Raw genomic sequence first — 23,999 nt, 5'->3', positions numbered from 1 at the left:
TTTAGTGGTTAGTGTCAGCCAAAATAATTTTATTAATTTATAATGGTTGCGCAGGTTTCCTATTAATAGGCTTTCGGTAGGTAAAGTGTTAAGTCATTAACAAGATGGAATAAAAGAAAAGTTTTCGCGATAAAAAATAACGATGACCTTGAAGAAACTATGAAGAAATAACCGGACAAATAAAAACTGTTCTTCTATGATATTCCTCTATCGATACCATTTAGATTATGCCATGAATATTGTTTCTTCGCCATTGAAAATAAAGAAGATATTTAGGTGGCCTCCTTCAGCTGAGACACCGTGTATAGTTTCATTAGAACAGCCTTGTAGCTCACAAAAAACTACTTTTCATATTTATTCTCCGCTTCGAGGGAAGAAACTATAATTGACCTTCTGAAATGAACATTGGGTCGATTTTTAGATCCAGTTCGCTACACAGACGTCGATCCTGAACAGGTCTCTCCCTAAGACACGGAACGATTCCTCGTTTGCCGAGAACTGGCGACCATGTGGCAAACTCGTTACGATTTGACGCGGAATGGCTCGCTGTATCGTCGCCCGAACCGTGGCAGACAAATGCTTGATCACTGTTCCGGGATTCGACGCAAATAACCTCGGCGGGGCGATTGGCTTTCGGCGGATCGCGGAAAAACGTGGCAGTTTCGTAGCAAATACGCGCACAGGACATAGGTTCCAGCTGGCTGTTTCTGTTCCCGTTCCGTTCCGTTTCCACCGCGCGTCACGTCCTTCGCGTTTTCTCTCTCGGCGAGTCGGCCAGCTCTCGCTCGGTGAGTGGAAACGAATTTCCAGCGGGCTGCGGCGCGGCGTAATTCGTTCGGCTGCTTATATTTGTGGAATTTACTGTCACTCCGGCCATGCGGACCGGCCAGTTCACGAAGGGGCTTGTTTGCGACGTCGAGTGCTCGCCGGGATAGTTGAAGAGCTCCATTGTGCTCCCGGTTCCACCGTTCACCGTGCCTCTATCCGCTTTCCGGCGTTTTCGAGGCGCTCGCGCGCTCGCACAGAGACACACACACACGCTTATGCACGCGATAGGTATATAGAAACAAGGTTCTATCGAGGAACCCACACCAACGAAAACGCCCGCCTTGCGGTCTCATCCTTCCATCGGCGACACCGAGCGACGTTCTGCTCCGTTCTGCTCCGTTCTGCTCTGCCTTTCACGTGCTGCAACCCGTTCTCCTCGATTGCGTCCAGCAAGAAATTCGGGTCACCGATGCAACCGTTCGCTTCCCATTGACGTCGCGTCGAGGACCCAGAAGCGTTCTCCGTTCCGCTCAAGGTGTCCGCGAACGGAAAATCTACGAAAGAGACCGAACCACGCGAACCTGCAGACTGAATTACTGCGCGACGGACAAATGGGGCCATCCTTTCGACGATTCATTGAAGTCCCTGGGACTTCAGGAAGTTGCGAAATGTCCCCGCTTTATCGTCCGGCTTAATGATCCCGCGGGACACGCGATTTTTCTTGGGATTTAGCGGATCGCCCGCGACGCATGCCGATTCAATTGCCGAGCGGGTCATTCCATGCCGAATCGATCACTTTTTGCAGGCACCATCGCCGATTTTGTTCTAACTGAAATATGTTGTAGTCCATGCGAAATTAGGGGTGGTTTAAGTCATCATTTTGCCGGTTTCGAATTTTTTTGGAAATGGCAGGCCTTCGAAGTTTTCAATTTTTGCCCATTTCGGCGAAAACTGGCCTCACTTACGAATTTTTATCTCGAGAACGGTTTGTCCGATTGAGCTAAAATTCTTTTTGTTTTATTCGGGAGCTGAACCTGCAATTCTAAATTGAAGATGCATCCGCGAAAGAATGCAACTGCAAGTATCTGGAACCTTTGAAGAAACATATATTTGTCGACGATTTACCGAGGTCGTTGGGATTCGCTGAGACCTCAGGAAGCTGCGAAATGTCGCCACTTTAATGATCCCATGGGCCGGCGCGATTTTTCTACAGACTTAGCGGATTGTTCGCAGTGGTACAATTGTGAAGGAAAATCTGGAACGTTCTATACACGTGTTTCCATTAAAATGTTATGTAACAGCAATTTAGATATTAGGGAGAATACAAAGTTTCCAGCAATTTCCTTTAACCCTTGTGTAGTCAACCGAAATACATTTACTGTATTTCTTTCAACAATTTGTTAATGTTCCTCTGAAAAGTATTACAAAATTTCTCTGAATGTCCATTCTTTACTCGCCAATATTTGAAATGACCTTGATCTTCGAAAATTAAAGTCAAGATCAACTTCAGAGCGTCAACAAACTTCAGTTCAAGGTCACTGTCATGTTATTATAAATATCTGAATGTATTTTTCGATCAGTTACACGGATTTATTTCGGAAAAAGATATTCTTGCCAGATATTTGGTCCATTGACACTATGCACATTACGTAACAAATATTTTTTGCATCACAATAACCTGAAGAGATGGACCACGCAAAAGGAACGCCAATTTTCGAAGATCAAGGTCATTTCAAGGTCATGCTTTCATAAAGATCTGAATGTATTTTTCGATCAGTTACACGACGCAATAAAAAAGAAATGTAGTTATGTATCAAAGAACATCAACGACCTTGATAACTCCGAAAAAAATGACCTTCGGAGAAAAATATTGTTTGCAATATAATGGTTCCTTCAAACTATTCAAACAGTACACAAAATATTCTTTGTACCCCCACAATTGGAGGAGATATTTAGGTGGCCGTATTTAGGTGGACCACCCAGTATATTAATTTATTATCTTACAATGAGAATTTGTGCAAACATGTTAAATACAGAAAGGTTTTAAATAATCTATACATTTTGGCTGACTACACAAGGGTTAATCACTTAATCATGGGTGTTCCAAAAATGTTGTCCTTCCTTAAACTTGAAAGAAACTTTTTCCTAGCGATTTTTCGTTAGCGATTTCTCGTTAGCGATTTTTCAGAGCTCGGACCAATACGGCGGACGTGTTTTTCGTTAATAACTCGTTAACAAAGCCGCGAAGAACATTTTGCCATCGAAAAAATTACTACAAATGAACTCAAGAATCACCATTTTCAGGTACAACATTTTTGAAAAATCACGTCGAATGTCTTCGTTTATAAAAAGGTCATGCAGGAAATTTTTTCTTAACTTCTACTCCCGCAAGGGGTTAAGGTATGACACGAGAACTTGTTCGCAACTACAAATAGTCAACTTGCTGTTTGCAAGAATTCCAATACACAGCTCGGTCAATTTTCTGACTTGTCTCGCAACAAACTCGACGGTTCGTCGAGGTAGCAGCTTTAATTTCGAACAAAGTCGCGGGAAGCGAGTTCGAGGAGTTTTCGAGCGGGCAACGTTGCCGGTGACGAGCTCAAAGCGGCGTGAAATTCGATCAGCAGCCGCGGCCATCTAGAATTCTTATCCCGCTAGAGATTTATGTTCCGTCGGACGAGAACGGAAAACACTTTCCGGGCCGTCGCCGCGACTTTTCTCTAGCTTCGAAACGATCGTGCCGCACGATGGGATATGGCCACCCCCCCCCCCATCCCCTTGGCCCCGAAAGCTGCCGGGATCGCGCGAGCCGAAGAACGGCCGGGGGTGGGAAATCTAAATTGAATTCTTCCGTTTCATTTGACGATAAACCGGTGCGAACGGCGCATCGTGTTAAACGAACGCCAACCACCGCGTCGGAGGGTGGTCGGCTGGAAATGGGTGCAACCCACTTCGTGATTCACCCTGTAACTCGCTGCAACCCGTGTTATGGATCGCATAACGTCGTGGGATCTTTTTTTTTTACTGCGAACTCCTGATACGGTACTCTTCTTCTTCTCTCGGATGAGGTGTTTCGGAAACACCTACACAACAGTGGATCACGAAAGTACTTGAACACCCTGTGAATCAGAATAACTTTTTAAAAATTGGGCCACTTGACTTTTTTTAGGAATTATTTACTACATGATTTACTAAATGATTTACTGAACGATTTACTAAACGATTTACTAAATGATTTTCTAAATGATGTACTAAGTGATGTACTAAATGATGTACTAAATGATGGACTAAATGATTTACTAAATGATTCACTAAATGATTCACTAAATGATTCACTAAATGATTCACTAAATGATTCACTAAATGATTCACTAAATGATTTACTAAACGATTTACGAAACGATTTACTATATAAATGATTTACTAAATGATTTACTAAACGATTTACTAAATGATTTACTAAATGATTTACTAAATGATTTACTACATGGTTTACTAAACAATTTACTAAATGATTTACTAAATGTGATTTACTAAATGATTTACTAAATGTGATTTACTAAATGATTTACTAAATGTGATTTACTAAATGATTTACTAAACGATTTACTAAACGATTTACTATATAAATGATTTACTAAACGATTTACTAAATGATTTACTAAATGATGTACTAAGTGATGTACTAAATGATGTACTAAATGATGTACTAAATGATGTACTAAATGATTCACTAAATGATTCACTAAATGATTCACTAAATGATTCACTAATTGATTTACTAAATGATTTACTAAACGATTTACTAAATGATGTCCTAAATGATTTACCAACTGATTTACTAAATGATTTACTAAATAATGTACAAAAAAGATTTAGAAAAAGATTGCAATTGGTAGAAATTGCATGATAAATGAAAAAGCCACTTTTTAAAACGAATTTAATTGCAATGAACATTTAGGTGGTTTGTAGATCTATGTTATTTATGCACACGTGTTGAAAATTTCATAAAAATCGGTCAACTAGGTTCACTGTTTTGCCACCTGTATCATTTCACTCAGAAAACTGTTATAAATACGTTGATAAAAATTTCATTAAAAAAATAGCTAACAATGGAAACGATGTTTGTTATTATTCCACGATGTGATCAAATAAAATCCAATAAAATTTAATCTAATAAAAAAATGATCTAACAATATAAATATTATCATTATATTTTTGCCACATTGCATCGTGTCAAAAAATAATGTTCCTCCAACAATTTTATTCACTTATTTTATTCAGATTTTAATTAGCAAGTCTTTCCTCCTAGAAAGTTTAACAAAATATTATGAATGATTAAAAATGAGAGTAAAAAGTATCACAGCACTGTTTATATTTATTTTCAAAAAAATATAATTACATATGAATATTGTTTATAGTGTATTAAAATGAAAATAAATAATACTGTTCAACACATGTTCCAATGATAGGATCCAATTAACTATAAATTCGACAGTAGGTTATGTATATGGTTGCTCCACACATCTGCTAGTAGAAATTGTGTTTCCGCACAATTTCATAGAATTAGGTGTGAAAACGTGTGCTTCTATGAATAACAGTTTAAATATCATTGCTGGTGAATATGTTTACTCATTAAATTGATATGTACCTACATGCGTATACAGGTTCCACTAAAAAGTGTTTAGCCATGAACCTTAGATTTTTCAAAATTAAGTAATAATCACCGGTCGGTAATGTGTTAAGATGGTTAAGTAGGATTATTAGAAGAGTGCTATTAGATCAGGAAGAATCGACAGATAGCCGCGATTCGGCGCTGCAGACCGTTGGTCCGTTTTACTAGCAGAACGTGACGAATTTCGAACCATCTGAAGAGACTCGAGATTCTATCCACCGTCTGACCAGATCCTGACGACCGGCTAATGTCCACGTACGTGTACCCCGAGTTGCTCGAGTCCCTGTCAATTTCTTGGACATGCTCGCCGCTATCTTTCGCTCGTCTAATCGGCGATCAGCACCGAATCAAATCCCTCTGTCCCGAAGTCGGTGGTAGGAGACCAGACCCCCCCCCCCCCGCTCGAGGAATAGCAATTACACTTGTCTCGATGGAGAGGGATTAGCATGGATATTAACGTGACCGTTACATACATCACGCGGGTGTCACGCGCGCATTGTATCAGTCAGTCTTGGATAATTATTAGGAGAGGTCGATCAACATCACCCGCCGCCGAGGCATCGATCAGTGTTATCAAGGTAACTCTATTGCCAACAGAACTGTTATCGGATGATTATCGATACTACTATTGGCCCGTCGATCGACCAGGGTATTACCAGACGACGTTGCGTGCGGCTAATTATCGTTTCGCAGCCAATTACCGCCGGCATTGATTCTAGTTATTGTATATGTACACTTCGCTTGTGGGTTTTACCGAAAGTCGACTTCGATGGAGTTATAGAATTTTCATCGGCGGCCTATGTTCCCGACACGATTTCTCGAATAATTCAACATTCGATTACATATACTATACGTACACGTCTATAGCCGCCGTATCAATTAGCTGTCCATTGTTCCCAATCGCATTCACTGCTTATCATACAGGAAATTAAATGCTGCGGAGCTTCGGCAATGTCTGCTTAACCCCCGCCACCCTCGACTATTATGATTTTAAATTCCCGGTGTGTATCCATTAGGTTGTTGCAATTGAAATGATCGTTTTTCGCATTTGAAACTTCCCGCCTTTGTACAGTGGTCGAAATCTCTATAAAGTCATTGTGTTTTGTGCCCGTGCGAAATCAATACGGGCCGGTTTATGTACTTCTGTAAGGCCTGGTTTTTACGTTGTATTTTTGTCCAGAAGAATTTAAAAGTTGTTGAACACGCGTCTTGTTGTTACTGGGAGCTCAAATTCAGCTCGAAATTCTGCTGCATTTTTCCTTTCCTTAGCTGCAGACCTCATTAATATTGAATGTTGTCTCTTTGACTATTTTTTATTACTACCTTTAAGATGATTTTTTCCGTAATTTTCACGTAAATTGATATAATCATTAATCACAGTATATGACCGATTAGTTTTCTTAGCAATTGCGCGATTAAGAGCAGCCCATATCTTTATAAGCATCGATTGATGCTGTTTCGTCACTTGTTAGTACTTTTCCTCTCGGCATTCTCATACACGTGAATCAAATTATAAGAAACAGGATTTCTGTGAGTTCTAAAACTAATACTTTTAGAATATTCGCAGTTTTCCGTAGTGCTCTGCTCAGAATACAGAGAAACACTATAAGTGACTTTATAGAAACTTCGCACTTGTGTTCTGCACCACACAGAAACAAATCAAGACAAACGTAAATAGTAAACATAGCGGTCTAGAGTACGCAGTTCCTCTATCCGAGTGTCTACAAGGCATAAGACCAGATACGATAAATCAACGAGAATGGTGATATTTTTAAAATATCTATGAAAAAGAAGATGACTTTATAGAAATTTCGACCACTGTAGTTTAGTTTTTCCACGACTAGTGGGGTTGAAGTTGTACAATTTGAAAAGTATTGGTGCCGAATATGGCACTAGGTGGCATATTAGGGACTCAAGGTGTACCATATTAAGAACCCCTTTCGCTGGAACCTGCAAATGATACACCACAAAAAAAATAATATTTTTACCAAGCTGTATTAATTTTTGAACAAACTTGACCCCGGAATATTATAGGGAGGAAATGCATCTACAATTGGTAATTTTTTGAGCGAAAAAGAACATTCTAAAATAACACTGTCCAACACCAAATTTGTTTTGAATATACTGTTGGGTTCTTCTTTGGCGGCAACTCATGTCGGCCGAAGATATTTTGCTTTCTGGTTCGAAAAAAACGTCGACGTTCCAAACTTGAAAGGGTGGTTGCTCAAGACAAAAGTCTGCTCTATCGCGTCGTATAGTTCGATTTTCTGCTGGACCCTAATTTTTTGAGATAAATTGAAAAATATCCTCAAAAATTGGTGCAAAAGTGGTGTCTCTCCGTCTTTAATCATTGTTTAAACATGTTGAAACAATCATAACGTATTAATATTGCACATCACTGTATTCGGGAAAGTCTACAGAATCTTTTGCTGTAAAGAACAATTCAATATCTTTTATAATAACATCACAATATGTGTTTAAAGTTGAAAAATATGTTTTTTTTTTCAAAGCCATGTTTTTCAAAAACTGTGCGTATAGGAGAAAAATTAAGGATAGATTTGGAATCAGCGCAGAGAACTCTATAAGAAGGACCCAATAGTATATTTTGATATCATAAAAAAAGTTGAAATTTGTTGGACAGTGTAATCAAACAATGACATCAACAAAAAGTGATTCATATTTGGGCAGTTCACCCTAAATCATCAGATTTATTTTAACCTCTAAATGCAAATGACTGGTACTGTATGAATATACAGGGTGTTCAACAGTACAGGTGGGAAGAAATCGCAATTTTTTTTTATACTTCATTTTCGACTAACATTTTGATGGAGAACCACCCCTTAAATTTTCATCCACTTGTACTGTAACACACACAAAACTATAGAAAACATTTTTCTTCTTCTTTCACTTTATACCGCACTCGTTTCCGCTAATTTCATTATATTCTTTCTATTCTTGTTTCAGGTAAGTTCGCTGTCCGCGCGTCCACAAGATGGCAGGAGATAAGACCGCGGTGGTTGGAAACAGAAAAATGACCACAAACATGTAAGAATGCTCGAGAGACTTTATTTATTCAAACCAAATACAGATAAAATAAAATTTCTAATTATAACACATTAAACGCGGAACCAAGTTTAGTTTTTTTATTCAGACAGCGCGTAAATACAAAAATTAGATCTGTGCAGAAATAGGGACTACAGTTAACTTTATTTCTGTTTAAAATGCTCCAACGACATCCATCTAAAACTGTAAATATACTTTTTCGTATTATACAAGGTGTTCACACAACAGTAGCGTTTTTCTTGCAAATAATAAACATTATAGGAATGAAAATTGAAGAAAAGAAAAAAGTTGCTTCAAATGACTTTAGGAATGATCTCCTTCAAGTTTCAAGTCATTTTTGGAACGCCCCGCAGTAGGCAATTTGGTCGAAACTCGATTCAAAATCAAAGAACTTTCGATAGAAATGAGGTAGAGCGATGAAATTGTTTTTAAATTAAAGCTGAAACTTTGCAGAATATGGGAAAAATTGGAAGATTATAAAATAAATTATTAAAATCATTAAAAAACAAAATAATTTGCTAATCTGCATTTTTCTACAAATAAATTTGATGAAACCATAAACTACATATTTCATTCCTAATATTCATGCAAAAATTAACGCGAATACCGTTAGGCGATTATTAATTACGGCTAGGATGATTGTTAATTAGGGCGAGTATCGTTAGTATTTCCTACCAACTTAAGAAATGAATTTCTTAAAACCTCTTCGTTCCACGCGTACTCGTCATCGAACTGTACCAGAAAAAATAAAATAACTTGCTAATCTGCAATTTCCTGCTAATAAATTTGATGAAACCATAAACCTCAGGATATTGCAAAATCGATTTCTTGAAATTCCACATGTTTAACGAATTTTCTCAAGGTTAAAAACCGTTCGTACCATAATCTCCCTATTTTTCCCATATTCTGCAAAGTTTCAGCGTTAATTTAAAAAAAATTTCATCGCTCTACCTCATTTCTATCGAAAATTCTTTGATTTTGAATCGAGTTTGGTCCTTTTCCACTGTGGGCCGGCGCACAGTGGGACCTTTCATCCAAATCGGAGAAAAAATCAAAGAAATTTTGATAGAAATGAGGTAGAGCGATGAAATTTTTTTTAAACTAAAGCTGAAACATTGCAGAATATGAGAAAAATAGGGAGATTATGGTAAGAACGTTTTTTAACCTTGAGAAAATTCGTTAAACTTGCACAATTTCAAGAAAATTGTGGTTTTTCCAATACCACGCGCGGAAAAAACTTTTTTTGAACATGCTGTACTTCATTTCAAATCTGGCCTCAAAATTTGTCTACGACCTCAGGATACTGCAAAATCGATTTCTTGAAATCCTACATGTTTAACGAATTTTCTCAAGGTTAAAAACCGTTCGTACCATAATCTCCCTATTTTTCCCATATTCTGCAAAGTTTCAGCGTTAATTTAAAAAAGATTTCATCGCTCTACCTCATTTCGATCGAAAGTTCTTTGATTTTTAATCGTGTTTCGACCAAATTGCCCACTGTGCGCCCCTGGCAATGTTGATTTCGCACAAAGGCCCCGCAGTCTAGTTGTAATTATTGGTACACGTAACAAGTCAGACACGGATCGGAGATTTTCTTGGCAGAATCCCGCGGAGGACAAATATCCAGGAATCTTTCCCTTTGTTCGCTGAACACGCGCCAGGCCGTATAGCGCACGAAACACGCAGATCCTTTGAGCGGAATGTTTAAGAGGATAGAGGGGTGGGGTCGGGGACGGGGGCGGTTGGGAGTTATACGTCGGATCTCGGACGGAATCTAAAATCAAGCGGGAGGGTGTCTTCTAGTTACTATTCCGGAGATTCTCCCGGATATCCATCCGGACCGGAGTATAAACCGTTTTTCGGGATTATTCGAAAGTTTCGCAAATTAAAGCGGAAACCCTGTGCTGTTTTCTCTCTCTCTCTCTCTATCTTTGTCTCTGTGTATTTCTCTCTCTCTCTCTCTCTCTCTCACTCGGTTTTCTTATCGCGCACGAATCGTCGACTGTCGGCAAGAAATAAAAGTAGAGTGAGGAACGAAGAAAAACGTGGCTCGTTCTGTAGCTTGTCTCGTTCGCCAACCGCTTCCTTCCGGATCGATTTCCAGGACGCAATCATTTGTTTTCTCTTCCTCCTCCCATTAACGGGGCTTTAAGGGGTGAATGGGAAGAACGATAAACGTTAACGGCACAGAAATCAATGCAGTTCAGCCCTATTCACCGGCTAACGAAACGGAATGAGGCGTATCAACCGAAGTAAATTGCAACACGCTAACGGCTCTCTACGTATCTGGATCGGGAAGATATTTTTATTGTTGTAACACTGATTAAAAGTAGTCGATCACACAAATTAAGCGTTTTATAGAATATTTGTAATCTCAATTTAACATCTATAGAATGTCAATAGAACATCTACATGTAATATCAATATTATATCTATTACATCAATATCAAATCTATAATGTCAATACAACGTCTACATATAATGTCAATATTATATCTGTTACATCAATATCAAATTTATAATATCAATACAACATCTACATATAATGTCAATACTATATCTGTTACATCAATGTCAAATCTATAATATCAGTATGAAATCTATAATATCAATAGAGAACATCTACATATAATATCAATATTACATGTATTACATCAATATGAAATCTATAATATCAATATAAAATTTATAATATCACTATAAAATCTATAATATCAATAGAATATCAATAGAATATCTTCATATAATATCAATAGAATATGTTCATATAATATGAATAGAATGTCTTCATATAATATCAATAGAATATCTCCATATAATATCAATATAATATCAATAGAATATCTTCAAATAATATCAATATAATGTCAATAGAATATCTTCAAATAATATCGATATAATGTCAATAGAATATCTTCATGTAATATCAATAGAATATCTTCATATAATATCAATAGAATATCTCCATATACTCTATCAATATAATATCAATAGAATATCTTCATATAATATCAATAGAATATCTCCATATACTCTATCAATATAATATCAATAGAATATCTTCATATAATATCAATAGAATATCTTCATATAATATCAATAGAATATCTTCACATAATATCAATAGAATATCTCCATATAATATCAATATAATATCAATATAATATCAATAGAATATCTTCAAATAATATCAATATAATGTCAATAGAATATCTTCAAATAATATCAATATAATGTCAATAGAATATATTCATATAATATGAATGTAATATCAATAGAATATCTACAATTTCAATATAATTTCTACAATATTTATAGACTCCGGATGTTTATGCAAAATAAGACGTTTGTACATCAATTGCAAGATGCAGAAGCTGAATATAAATTTATTATCTTCATTAATAATTTTGATATGATGAAAGTAATATATTAATGGTCTTAAAGTCTTTTAATATTTTCACTGGTTTTAAACAGACTTTATTAACAAGTTCTAGTACTCTGTCGAACTCTGGTCATAAAAATTCTCATGTTTGATATGGAAAATATTTTCTTTATTAACATGGAAACTGTATTTGACATGGGACATATTTCCATTAGCATGGAAAGTATACTTCACGTGGAAAATATTTTCATTAACATGAAAAGTTCTTCTCTATTTTATATGAGAAACGATGTTAATATACAAATGGATATGTTTAATTTCTCAAGGCACGAAATGAAAAAATTTTCACCGTGTTGACAATTTCTTCCGTCATCTTTATTTTTCCAAAGTATTCCAAAACGTTTTAATATACTTCCTCATGCCACCTCGTTCTTTTCATATTTCCTATTTCTCAAATATTCTTCTCAAATATCGTCAAATCTGCTATCATATTTGCCTAATATATAATTAATTCTTTCAACAATCATGTTCATGATTTTTATCAAATATTTACTGACAGAGGTACGATTATTCGTAAATGTTTATTAAATACAACTTCGTGTAGAAAGCTAGTACATTGATACAACCATGATTTTTGAAACGGAATTAATGTAATTCCGAAAAGAGCAGGACTGATAAAATTTTGACATTTGCAAACTAACAAAGGGACTAATCAATTGCTAACATTCCTAACGGAATCAAAAGATGGATAAATTATTATTATTATTTATTTAATGCTTTAAACCAAGTGCTGTTTATAAGTAGCATAAACAATACATGAACATATTAACATATTACATATTAATACTCTTAACAATACATAATAGTAACTTAACTTACAACTAGTTTATATATCTTCTACTTGGTAAACTTAATGAGATTAGATTCTAATTGCACATCGCTTAATAAAAATCGAAGATACTTGCAAAAGAAGCGACAAATGAAATGGCCACGCTCTCTCTCTCCAGCGTGGTATCCAACGTGGTATTGATATCCATATCAAAGATGGATAAATTATTAACATTTCTAAATGAATGTATTCTTTCCTTCTGTATTAACGCGGCGTTTGTTCACACAAAAGTACTACTAGAGTCGCCTGTTTAAAACTTGTCTCCCCACTACTCCTTCCTCTTCTATTCCCCCACGCTTCCGCCAGGGACGTCACGTGACGCGTTCCGTATCTGTCATGGCGTCATGATGTCACGTGACGCGTTCCGTATCTGTCATGGCGTCATAAGTCACGTGACTAAGGGAGGGCAACATTTTTCCCCTCGATTCGAGTCAATTCCCCTGATCTGGCGACTCTGCTCTGTACATCCAAACACGGTGAAGTCCCAATCTAAGTAAATTCTCGGTTCTGTGTCGTGACAAAATCGGGATCAGATATTTTATTGTTGAAATTATTGTATTTTAATGTTGCCAATTGCATAACTGTACGCTAATGTAAACATTAACTGTTCTTGTCCTCTGTGAACTGTCTATTAGAAAAAAAAATCACTCTTCAGGATTGCATCGAGAACGGAATTTTCCCAAAGCCGCGACAAAGCCCATTGGCTCGCTGAATGCAGGGCAGGGCGGGAAATTGATGTTTAAAAATTCGAGTATAGGATCGTGAAGTATGCATAGGGTAGGAAGCGGAAATATTGGAAATGAACGCGGTATTGGCATGCCTGGTCGGTGAAATGACAAATTTTTCTTGACCGTGCTGCAGCTGGTAAAGCCGTAAAAACTATTACAAATTAAATGAATAGCGACTTCGTAATAATAGAGAGTGGAGATAAAATATACGTAAAATCGAATGCAGAAAAGAATTTAAATATTATTCGAAATATCCGATGCAACTCGGACAAAGTAATATTTTGTATGCAAAGCGAAAATTCGGCGAATGAAATAATTTTGTAGGAATTATATATGATGGGTGAAATGAAATATTAACTCGGAACGTTTTTTTTTGTCAAAGGAAATATGGATCGGTATTATGAGGCACGAGACAATATTTGATAAAGTCAATTTATTTTCAGCCTTCGGTACGAATATTCATCTGAAAGTCGATGCAGCTACGTGGAAATGTTTCAAAATAAAAATCAGTTCTTCTCACTATCGCGTAAGTATAATATTATTTTAGAAATTGTAAAATCGAGTAGTAATTTTTTTAAATCGATTATTAGAAGCTGGGCATTCGTACCTACTACGTCACCACATTCCTGCCAGGGATCTTCTTCTCGTCTCACCACGATACACTTTTAATATTGTACATATAATGCATAAAACTAAAAATAGAAATATTGTAATTTCTTACGTGAGAACAATAAAGAATAATTGTTATAACATTTCACGTGTTATTTTTTACTCAACCTGTACATCAATATGCGATAATAGAACTTGATTGACATCTTTGTAAATAATGGATAAATAAAATGTTTGAAATTCGACAAAAATTGTGTTGGAAAATGTGCCTGACCTTTCGTTGAGTAGTTATACTACTGAATTTCGTGCCACCTCCTTCGACATCATGTGCTCCTGATACTTTCTCAATTTTCGAGATTTTTTAAAATTTTCGGCCGTCTGACTTGTCGTTGACTTATACTACTGAATTTCGCGCCACCTCCTTCGACATCATGTGCTCCTGATACTTTCTCAATTTTCGAGATTTTTAAAAATTTTCGACCGTCTGACTTGTCGTTGACTTATACTACTGAATTTCGTGCCACCTCCTTCGACATCATGTGCTCCTGATACTTTCTCAATTTTCGAGATTTTTTAAAATTTTCGGCCGTCTGACTTGTCGTTGACTTATACTACTGAATTTCGCGCCACCTCCTTCGACATCATGTGCTCCTGATACTTTCTCAATTTTCGAGATTTTTAAAAATTTTCGACCGTCTGACTTGTCGTTGACTTATACTACTGAATTTCGTGCCACCTCCTTCGATATCATGTGCTCCTGATACTTTCTCAATTTTCGAGATTTTTAAAAATTTTCGGCCGTCTGACTTGTCGTTGACTTATACTACTGATTTTCGTGCCACCTCCTGCGACATCATGTTCTCCTGATACTTTCTCAATTTTCGAGATTTTTTAAAATTTTCGGCCGTCTGACTTGTCGTTGACTTATACTACTGAATTTCGCGCCACCTCCTTCGACATCATGTGCTCCTGATACTTTCTCAATTTTCGAGATTTTTAAAAATTTTCGACCGTCTGACTTGTCGTTGACTTATACTACTGAATTTAGTGCCACCTCCTGCGACATCATGTGCTCCTAATACAAAGTTCAATTTTCGGGATTTTCGAAAATTTTCCGGAATTTTTGGATTTCTACCAGAACATGATAGTCGAGGAGGTATCTCGAAAATTCAGTAGTACAAGTCAACGTCAGGCCAGACGCCCGAAAAATTTCGAAAATTCAGTAGTACAACTCAACGACAAGTCAGACGGCCGAAAATTTCCGAAAATCTCGAAAATTGAACTTTGTATTAGGAGAACATGATGTCGAAGGAGGTGGCACGAAATTCAGTAGTGTAAGTCAAGGACAAGTCAGACGGCCGAAAATTTTTAAAAATCTCGAAAATGGACAAAGTATCAGGAGCACATGATGCCGGAGGAGGTGGCACGAAATTCAGTAGTCTAAGTCAACGACAAGTCAGACGGCCGAAAATTTTTAAAAATCTCGAAAATTGAGAAAGTATCAGGAGCACATGATGTCGAAGGAGGTGGCACTAAATTCAGTAGTACAAGTCAATCACAAGCCAGACGCTGGAATATTTTGGTTTTTCAAAGTTTCGCTATTTTTGCAATTCCAAATCAGTACAGTAACTCAATGACCAGTACATTGTTGCGGAAATCAGTAGTATAACACTACGACACGTAGGACGTTCGGGAAAAATTAGTGGTTCAATAAATATAATACGCAGATATTCTTTTTAATACATAGTCTTTATTTATTCATTGTAAATTTATACATATAGTGTTTGTATATCGTACGTGTACATAACTTATGTATATTGCATTCTAAACATTTATAACACGAATGTTGACTAGCTCGGAGAGACTCGGTACGCCGTCAGACTTCTAGTGTAATACTGCAGTACAGGGAGGTCCAGACAATTATATTAGAAGATCATCAGTCCACTGCTATACTGGTTATACTTCCGTTGAGCTGCGGCAGCTGATGGATAAATTCCTTTCGACGAGGTAGAGACTTCACTGGAGTACAAATAAAAAAACAATACTGAAACCTTATCCTTTAGGCCTTAAACTACGTCGGGAAACAAGAATTGTACGACGTACGCAAAATTATGTAAGCTTGAGGCTCGACACGGAATTCGTATGGATGCTCGACACGATGTGATGCTTCGTCGATCGCTCGCAGGGGATTTTTATTTTAACAAAATCACAACGTAAAAACATTTCTTAACAAAACATTAACGCGACATGCAAATCAATAAAAACATATAATAACACGTAATATGACATACACACTTAAATCATTCTTACAACAGCTTACAACTCGGCCGTCCTGACGACAAATCACCCCGATTTACCGAAATATAAACAATAATATATACCGCAACATGAACAATATAGCATATACATGAATAATACATACCGCAGTCTCGATTTACAGTTTACAATTATGAAATCGACTTTCTTTCTCCGATTTTTCCGGTCAAATATCCTACTGTGCGATGGTGACGTAACCTATTATCCACAATAAAACAGATCAGAGTCTCGCCAGTGTTAAAAGAGACATGATTCTAATTTATTAAAATCATCGTGATTTGCCATATTTAACACTAAACCTACCACCCGTCAGAAGTGACTAATGTGTATGGTATTATAAAAATAACAAAATCAAATTTATTTATATTTTGTGCAATTGAATTACTATTTAATTATTATTTACTTATTATTTTATATAATATATACTGGAGTCCAAAAGTGTATTCAATCAATTCCCATGAAAACACATTTTCAATCTCAATAATTGCCAAATAATAAATCTAAAATGGTTCATTTGACCCCTCGTGGTAGGTTTAGAGTTAAATCTTCAGTTCAAATATGCCTATCATCCACAATAAAACAAATCAGAGTCTCGCCAGTTTCACAGGTGTGTTCACAATCAACATTAACGTGTAACACTTTCATGTTGAAGGTGATTTGCCATATTTAACACTAAACCTACCGACCATCAGAAGTGACTAATGTGTATGGTATTATAAAAATAACAAAATCAAATTTATTTATATTTTGTGCAATTGAATTACTATTTAATTATTATTTACTTATTATTTTATATAATATATACTGGAGTCCAAAAGTGTATTCAATCAATTCCCATGAAAACACATTTTCAATCTCAATAATTGCCAAATAAAAAATCTAAAATGGTTCATTTGACCCCTCGTGGTAGGTTTAGAGTTAAATCTTCAGTTCAAATATACCTATCATCCACAATAAAAAAAAATCAGAGTCTCGCCAGTCATCGCAGAGATATGATTCACGAAGCGCAATCGTTCGTGGGGGATCACCAGGGGAGCGATGATCCGTTAGTATCGGCGCGCCTATATTTTCTTATTAACCACGATACAATAACCGTGTACGCTCGCAATAAACACCGGCGCACCGCGAGGGAGCCTGTCGTTCTCGTATCGCGACAGACAGGCTCGATCGTGCCGCGATAATCATCGGCATAGTCAGCGATACTCGCCCCATCGAAACAGAGAGCATTGCCCCCTCCCCCTCTCTCGTAGACCTTTATCGGGCCCCGGAGAGTTGCGGCTCCGAGGAAATAATTTGCTCGGGAGCAGAACGCGGGAGACGGGCACCGATTATCCGGCACTCTTGCACGCCGCTTATAGATTTTCATAATCCCTGAACCCTCCCCCCCTAACCGGAGAAAGTGATGTGGCGTGGCATAGCTCGGCGTGGCGTGGCTCCGGGGGCTCTCTACCGGTTCGAGGCGTGACGAGAACGAAATGAGATCCTGAATTGTCGCCCGGAATCTCCGTCTCGCAGTTCACTTTTCAGAAGAATGAGAAATGCGAATGGACGGGGCGGTGGATATCTCGGAGATGCGAGCAGAAATGAGAAAGATTTGCCGGCGATAATTGTTCATCTTCGACGTTGAACGGTCTCGCAGAATCCATCGGTTTCACTGAATATACTCGGATGAATCGAACACGGAAACCTGCAGGATTTTTTTATTATGGAATTGATCGAACGATGGCTGTACGCGATCACGTTGTTTGGCTCTTGGTGGTTGGAGCGTGGTGTCTTCTAAAGATCCGATTTTTCCTTTCAATTCTGGAACAAGTATGGAGATTTATTTCTTCTACGTGTATTTACACGGGGATTGTGGACGAGTGTGCATTATTAAATGATGCTTTTGAAAGACCACTTATTTATTCATTTAGAAAATTTTCTTTTATATCTGTGTCTGATTAAAACTACCATTGACTAATTTTTTCCAAAAATAAATTAGTACCACTTGGAAAAACAACGGCTCGAATATATGTACGTTTCCTATGTGCTCTTTTATAACGACGATTTTTTTATATTTATTATTTTATAATTGCTTTAGTATCGGAGCATACGAGTTTGATTGTTTTGAAAAGCTAGAATAATTAGTTTACTATAATACATAACGCGAGGAAGAAATTTTGTAGAAAGCAATTAGTGTACAGTTAAGAGCAAAACTGATCACACACACTTCAAATCAGACTAACTCTTTCATGAATGGACCAAACGATTTCTCTGTAAGGCTAGATGAATTAGTTTAGTAAAAAGACCAAGAATCTTGAAAAATTGCAATTTTTACCAGAATATACTAGAATATTCTGGAATATATTACACTGTAGTAGAATATACTGGAATATTACTACAATATACTAGAATATAGTAGAATATACTGGAATATATTGTAATATATTACAATACAAGTAGAATACAGGAGCAAAACTGATCACACACACTTTAAATCAGAATAACTCTTTCATGAATGGACCAAACGATTTCTCTGTAAGGCTAGATGAATTAGTTTAGTAAAAAGACCAAGAATCTTGAAAAATTGCAATTTTTACCAGAATATACTAGAATATTCTGGAATATATTACACTGTAGTAGAATATACTGGAATATTACTGCAATATACTAGAATATAGTAGAATATACTGGAATATATTGTAATATATTACAATACAAGTAGAATACAGGAGCAAAACTGATCACACACACTTTAAATCAGAATAACTCTTTCATGAATGGACCAAACGATTTCTCTGTAAGGCTAGATGAATTAGTTTAGTAAAAAGACCAAGAATCTTGAAAAATTGCAATATTTTTACTAGAATATATTAGAATATTCTGGAATATATTACACTGTAGTAGAATATACTGGAATATTACTGCAATATACTAGAATATAGTAGAATACACTGGAATATATTGTAATATATTACAATACAAGTAGAATACAGGAGCAAAACTGATCACACACACTTTAAATCAGAATAACTCTTTCATGAATGGACCAAACGATTTCTCTGTAAAGCTAGAATGAATTAGTTTAGTAAAAAGACCAAGAATCTTGAAAAATTGCAATATTTTTACTAGAATATATTAGAATATTCTGGAATATATTACACTGTAGTAGAATATGCTGGAATATTACTGCAATATACTAGAATATAGTAGAATATACTGGAATATATTGGAATATATTACAATATATAGTAGAATACAGGAGCAAACCTGGTCACACACACTTTAAATCAGATGATTTAAAATGTGAGTGATCAGTTTTGCTCCTAATTGTATCTATATGTTTTCTATACAATTTCCGCCCTAGATTATACACATGATTAAAGACTGGGTCTTTTAAATTGAACACTGGGTCTGGAGTTAGTACAAGTGATTGTATTACCGAAATATACATCCGTATTTTTATCTTGGAATTTATTCAACGGTATGAAGTGACGTTCTTTCGAAGCTATTGCCAGTTGACACTTGGGCGTGCAGTATTTAGCACTCTATAAATTAAATTATCCGATTGTTGCTTTATAACGGAAATGTTTGTTTTATAAGATACTGACCCGTGAAAGTATTTAAGAGATTATATATTTATAGTAGAAAAGGACACAGTAGTTGAAGGATAAAATATTTCAATACTTTCGTTATTTAAATATCTCGCAGAGAACATTTTCATCAGGATGTAACAAATACCTATCAAGTTCGCCTAGCTAATTTATTAAAAGGTTGGAATCGACTAGGATTGACTACAATATTAACGTATAGCACTCTCATGTCGAGTGTGATTTGACATTTTTACATCTTCAGTTTAGATATGCATTTTTGGTCACCTAACCATCCATAATAAATAGTCCATAATAAAAAAAAGTCGGAGACTCACCGGTCTTCACAGAGATATGATTCTAATTGATTAAAAACCTGCTAATTTATTAAAAGCCTGAAATCGACTGGAATTGACTACAAATATTAACTCTCATGTCGAGTGTGATTTGACATTTTTAAATCTTCAGTTCAAATATGCACTATGTTTTTCAGAATTGATTTTTCTATATTTAGAGATAAGCAATGTGAATGTATTCAGATATTATTCAATATCGAAATATTAGTCATGGAAATTGTTTAACGTTAGTAGCAATCAAGTAAATGTATTTTGAAATACATTTTATATTTTTAAGATAGCATAAAATATTAGAGTGATTTTATAAAGTCGTCACAGTAGTCAGCTCATTAAGCAGTTCAATACCTACTGGCTGTGAGTACACATAGAGATACCAGCGACGAAAAGCGGATAATACCGTGCCACCGCACAATGGTCAATTTCATGAATCTAGAGGTGGACAAAAAGGTAAACATCGAATGTTTACGATCTGCTTCACAGGTCATCTCTAGGCAGGTAAACAGTCGTGTGTTAATAATGCAACTTAATATTTGTACTCTCCACCCCTCCTGTGGAATTATTCAAAGTCAATGTCGCTCAAACATAACCCAAAAAACTGTATGTACGATTCTCTATTGCAAATCCATTTTTCCCTAAATAAAATTGTAATCAAAATTGTGAATTGTAAATTGCCAAAAATTATAAAATTGTAATCGAAGTTGTAAATTGTAACATTGTAAACAAAATTGTAAATTGTCCAATTGCAAATTGTAAAATTGTAAACAAAATTGCAAATTGTAAAATTGTAAAAAAATTGTAAACAAAATAGTTAATTGTAAAACAAACAACGGTTTTTTGTAATTTAAAATATAACATTTCTTAATGGCAGACGCTGTATTACCTTTTTAATTAACTTCCTCCACGTTAATAACCTTACGTAAAATTCATAATTCATCTATTGGGTTGGCAAATAAGTTCGTTCGGTTTTTGTAATTTATTCCACTCTAAAAAACCGAACGAACTTATTTGCCAACCCAATACATTATCTCTGTTTTTAATTAAAAATACTCACTATCAAAATCTTATCATTAAATAATCATAATCTTATTGACTTTTCTAGCACCTTTAGAGAAGCTTAACAACTGAAGTTTTACCAACCAGAGTTATTAAATTGATAAAAATGCCTCACTGTCAGCAAAGCTCGTGCCAAGTAGAAACATCGAGCATTGGTCAGGCGCCCAAAACTAGCATGTAAACTGTAATAGCACGTCACAGGCCTTCAGAATAATGGATTAAAATAAAAAATAAAATATTTGTATAAGTGACTACAGTCTCTAGAAAGTTTGTTCTGACGTTATTAATGATGTTGATACCTGATGTTTACTATTGACATAACTGTATAATAATATTTGTGTTTGCTTACTGTATGGCTGTTTGCTTACTGTAATCACTGAATCCCACAGAATGAAACAATAACATTCCATACTGAAGTATAAATTGTTTTCGAAGGCTGTCATCTAGAACATTTAATAAGCAAACAGTGACAGTTTCCATGATTATTAAAAACAAACATTTATTCACATTTTCAACGTTTAAAGTTGAATACTGTATTAACATTTATATTTAATAATCTCAGGAGACTGCAGATGTGTATGCAAATTGATAATTATACTATTTATATTGTCTTCTGTATTAATAATATAAATTTCTTTAAAACGTTCCTGTTATCCTTTAATGATGACTGTTCATGGCTACAAATAAAAATTTAACTAACAATTTAAACAATAATTTTAATAATTGTTATACATAATTTAAAATCGTTTAGTCCTAAAAGTATCCTAACTTTGAACATGTTTTCTCACATTCGTATTTAATAAAAGTTTGTGACACCAAAAGTCTAATTATTTTTTACAACCCCTCCTTTTTGTATAATGTTAGGCACTGAGATTTTTATACTGCGAGGTTCATGATGCGCGCAACTGGGATCCGTCGGTGTTGAGATAGAGCACGCGAGTATTTTTAGCAGTCGTTAAATTAACATTAAACTTAAAGCTTGAAAATTTATTTCTGGTTGCACACGTTTTAAGCACACGCATGTTTTAGTACGCGAATTTGCGAGCCTCATTGAGGTTACAGAAGTTTTACTGTTTGCCTGCAAGGATATTTTTTTCACGCTTCATGTTGCCTCTTTTCTCTCATTGTGAATTCGTGTAAGAGTCCCCTGACATGTTTCCAACATTGATGCAACGTTGTAGATTACAGTCGCTCGTTGGGTCCGCGCACGAATGCAAAACAAGCTATCTGTCAAGTTGCAATTGTTTGCACGTTCCGAGCAAAATACCAATACTCTCAACAGCTGCAGTTAAAAACAAGTCGTTATCCTACATTTTCGCTAATTATCAATAGCCTGCGGAACTTTATGCATTTATAGGAAAATTGAGTTGATGGAATTCGAGATTGTTGAAAAATTTTCAAAATTGAAGATGTCGATATATGATATCTCCTCTATTAAAATCATTAAATTAGTCTAATTATTAAACTCCAGATTTGATGGATTTATAACAAAAATGAGCAAGTGCGATTTAAAACAGTGAAAATATTAAAAAAGACTAAGACTATTAATATATTATTTTCATCACATCAGAATTATTAATGAAGGATATCAATTTATATTTAGCTCCTGCATCTTGCAAATGATGCACAAACTTTTTATTTTGCATAAAAATCCGGTGTCTACTAATTACCAATATTTGCTGTTCGACCGTTCAAATTTTTTTGTAAATATAAAGTTGCAAGATATAAGTTGTAGATATTATATTATAATAGTATCCTTTGCATCCTAAAAACAAAGATACCATGTGTCATAGAACACTACGCGAGTTTACACTTCTATAATATAATATCCCTATTGTATAATAATATCCCTATAATATGGATTTGTAATATTAGGATTAAAATATTTCCCAAAGTAATATTCTTTTGACATCAATAAGTTAATACATTTCTATTTAAAATACCGACACGTGCATCGACTAGTGTATAAACAATTACATGAATCTATTTAAAAAAATAAAGATGACCTTCACGTGTCCTTCATGCGTACATATACAAAAGAAATAAGGATGACCATCATGTGTAGACTTAAAAAAAAGAATAAAGATGGCCTTTATGTGTCCTTCCCACTTATTAAAAAATAGAGACGTCCTTCATGTGTCCTTCACGCGTACGTCTACAAAAGAATGGCGGCGCTGGATTACATCCCCCTGGAAACAGAAAAAGTTCCGCATGAAACACTTGTTCAAATAACAATATAAAATAGTTCTGGAGACAATCGCATTTATTTATTAAACTGAGACAGCTTTATAATGGAAATTGATGTGTTAGAATTCGAATGGATCCAGCTACTGTCACGAAACGATCACAGGCGCCCGTCGCGCGTCGTCCACGTCAATATCAATATCGAACAGTTCGCCATACAATTTTAAGTAGTATAGACCGGCCACGTTCAGACGCGATTTATAACTTGCCGCGCGACGGCTTAAAAAATTTAAAGTTCGTGGCGCAGTTTGAAGCCGGTGCTCGGTCGGTGACTTAAGAATTCCGCGGAAACTTTCTCCCGTTACATCGGCGAGTTATTATAGGGGAATAATTGCGCGGTAATTAAC

General features: G+C 35.7%; 1 protein-coding gene and 1 long non-coding RNA gene across 2 annotated transcripts in view; one reads left to right on the top strand and one right to left on the bottom strand.

Moving 5' to 3' along the window:
* The window catches only part of Tmtc2 (Transmembrane O-mannosyltransferase targeting cadherins 2), a 547,199-nt gene that overhangs the window by 122,951 nt on the left and 400,249 nt on the right, over positions 1–23,999 (top strand). The gene's annotated exons all lie outside the window — the stretch shown is intronic.
* LOC143216932 (uncharacterized) overlaps positions 21,536–23,999 on the bottom strand; it is a 112,284-nt gene continuing 109,820 nt past the window's right edge. The window contains exon 11 of the long non-coding RNA XR_013010680.1: positions 21,536–23,597. This is a non-coding gene — a long non-coding RNA (uncharacterized LOC143216932). The remainder of the gene's footprint in view (positions 23,598–23,999) is intronic.

Source organism: Lasioglossum baleicum, chromosome 16 (genome assembly GCF_051020765.1).
Source record: "Lasioglossum baleicum chromosome 16, iyLasBale1, whole genome shotgun sequence".
NCBI classification, from domain to species: domain Eukaryota; kingdom Metazoa; phylum Arthropoda; class Insecta; order Hymenoptera; family Halictidae; genus Lasioglossum; species Lasioglossum baleicum.
Note: the sequence above shows the minus strand (reverse complement) of the source record. Positions and strands in the feature narration are given on the sequence as shown.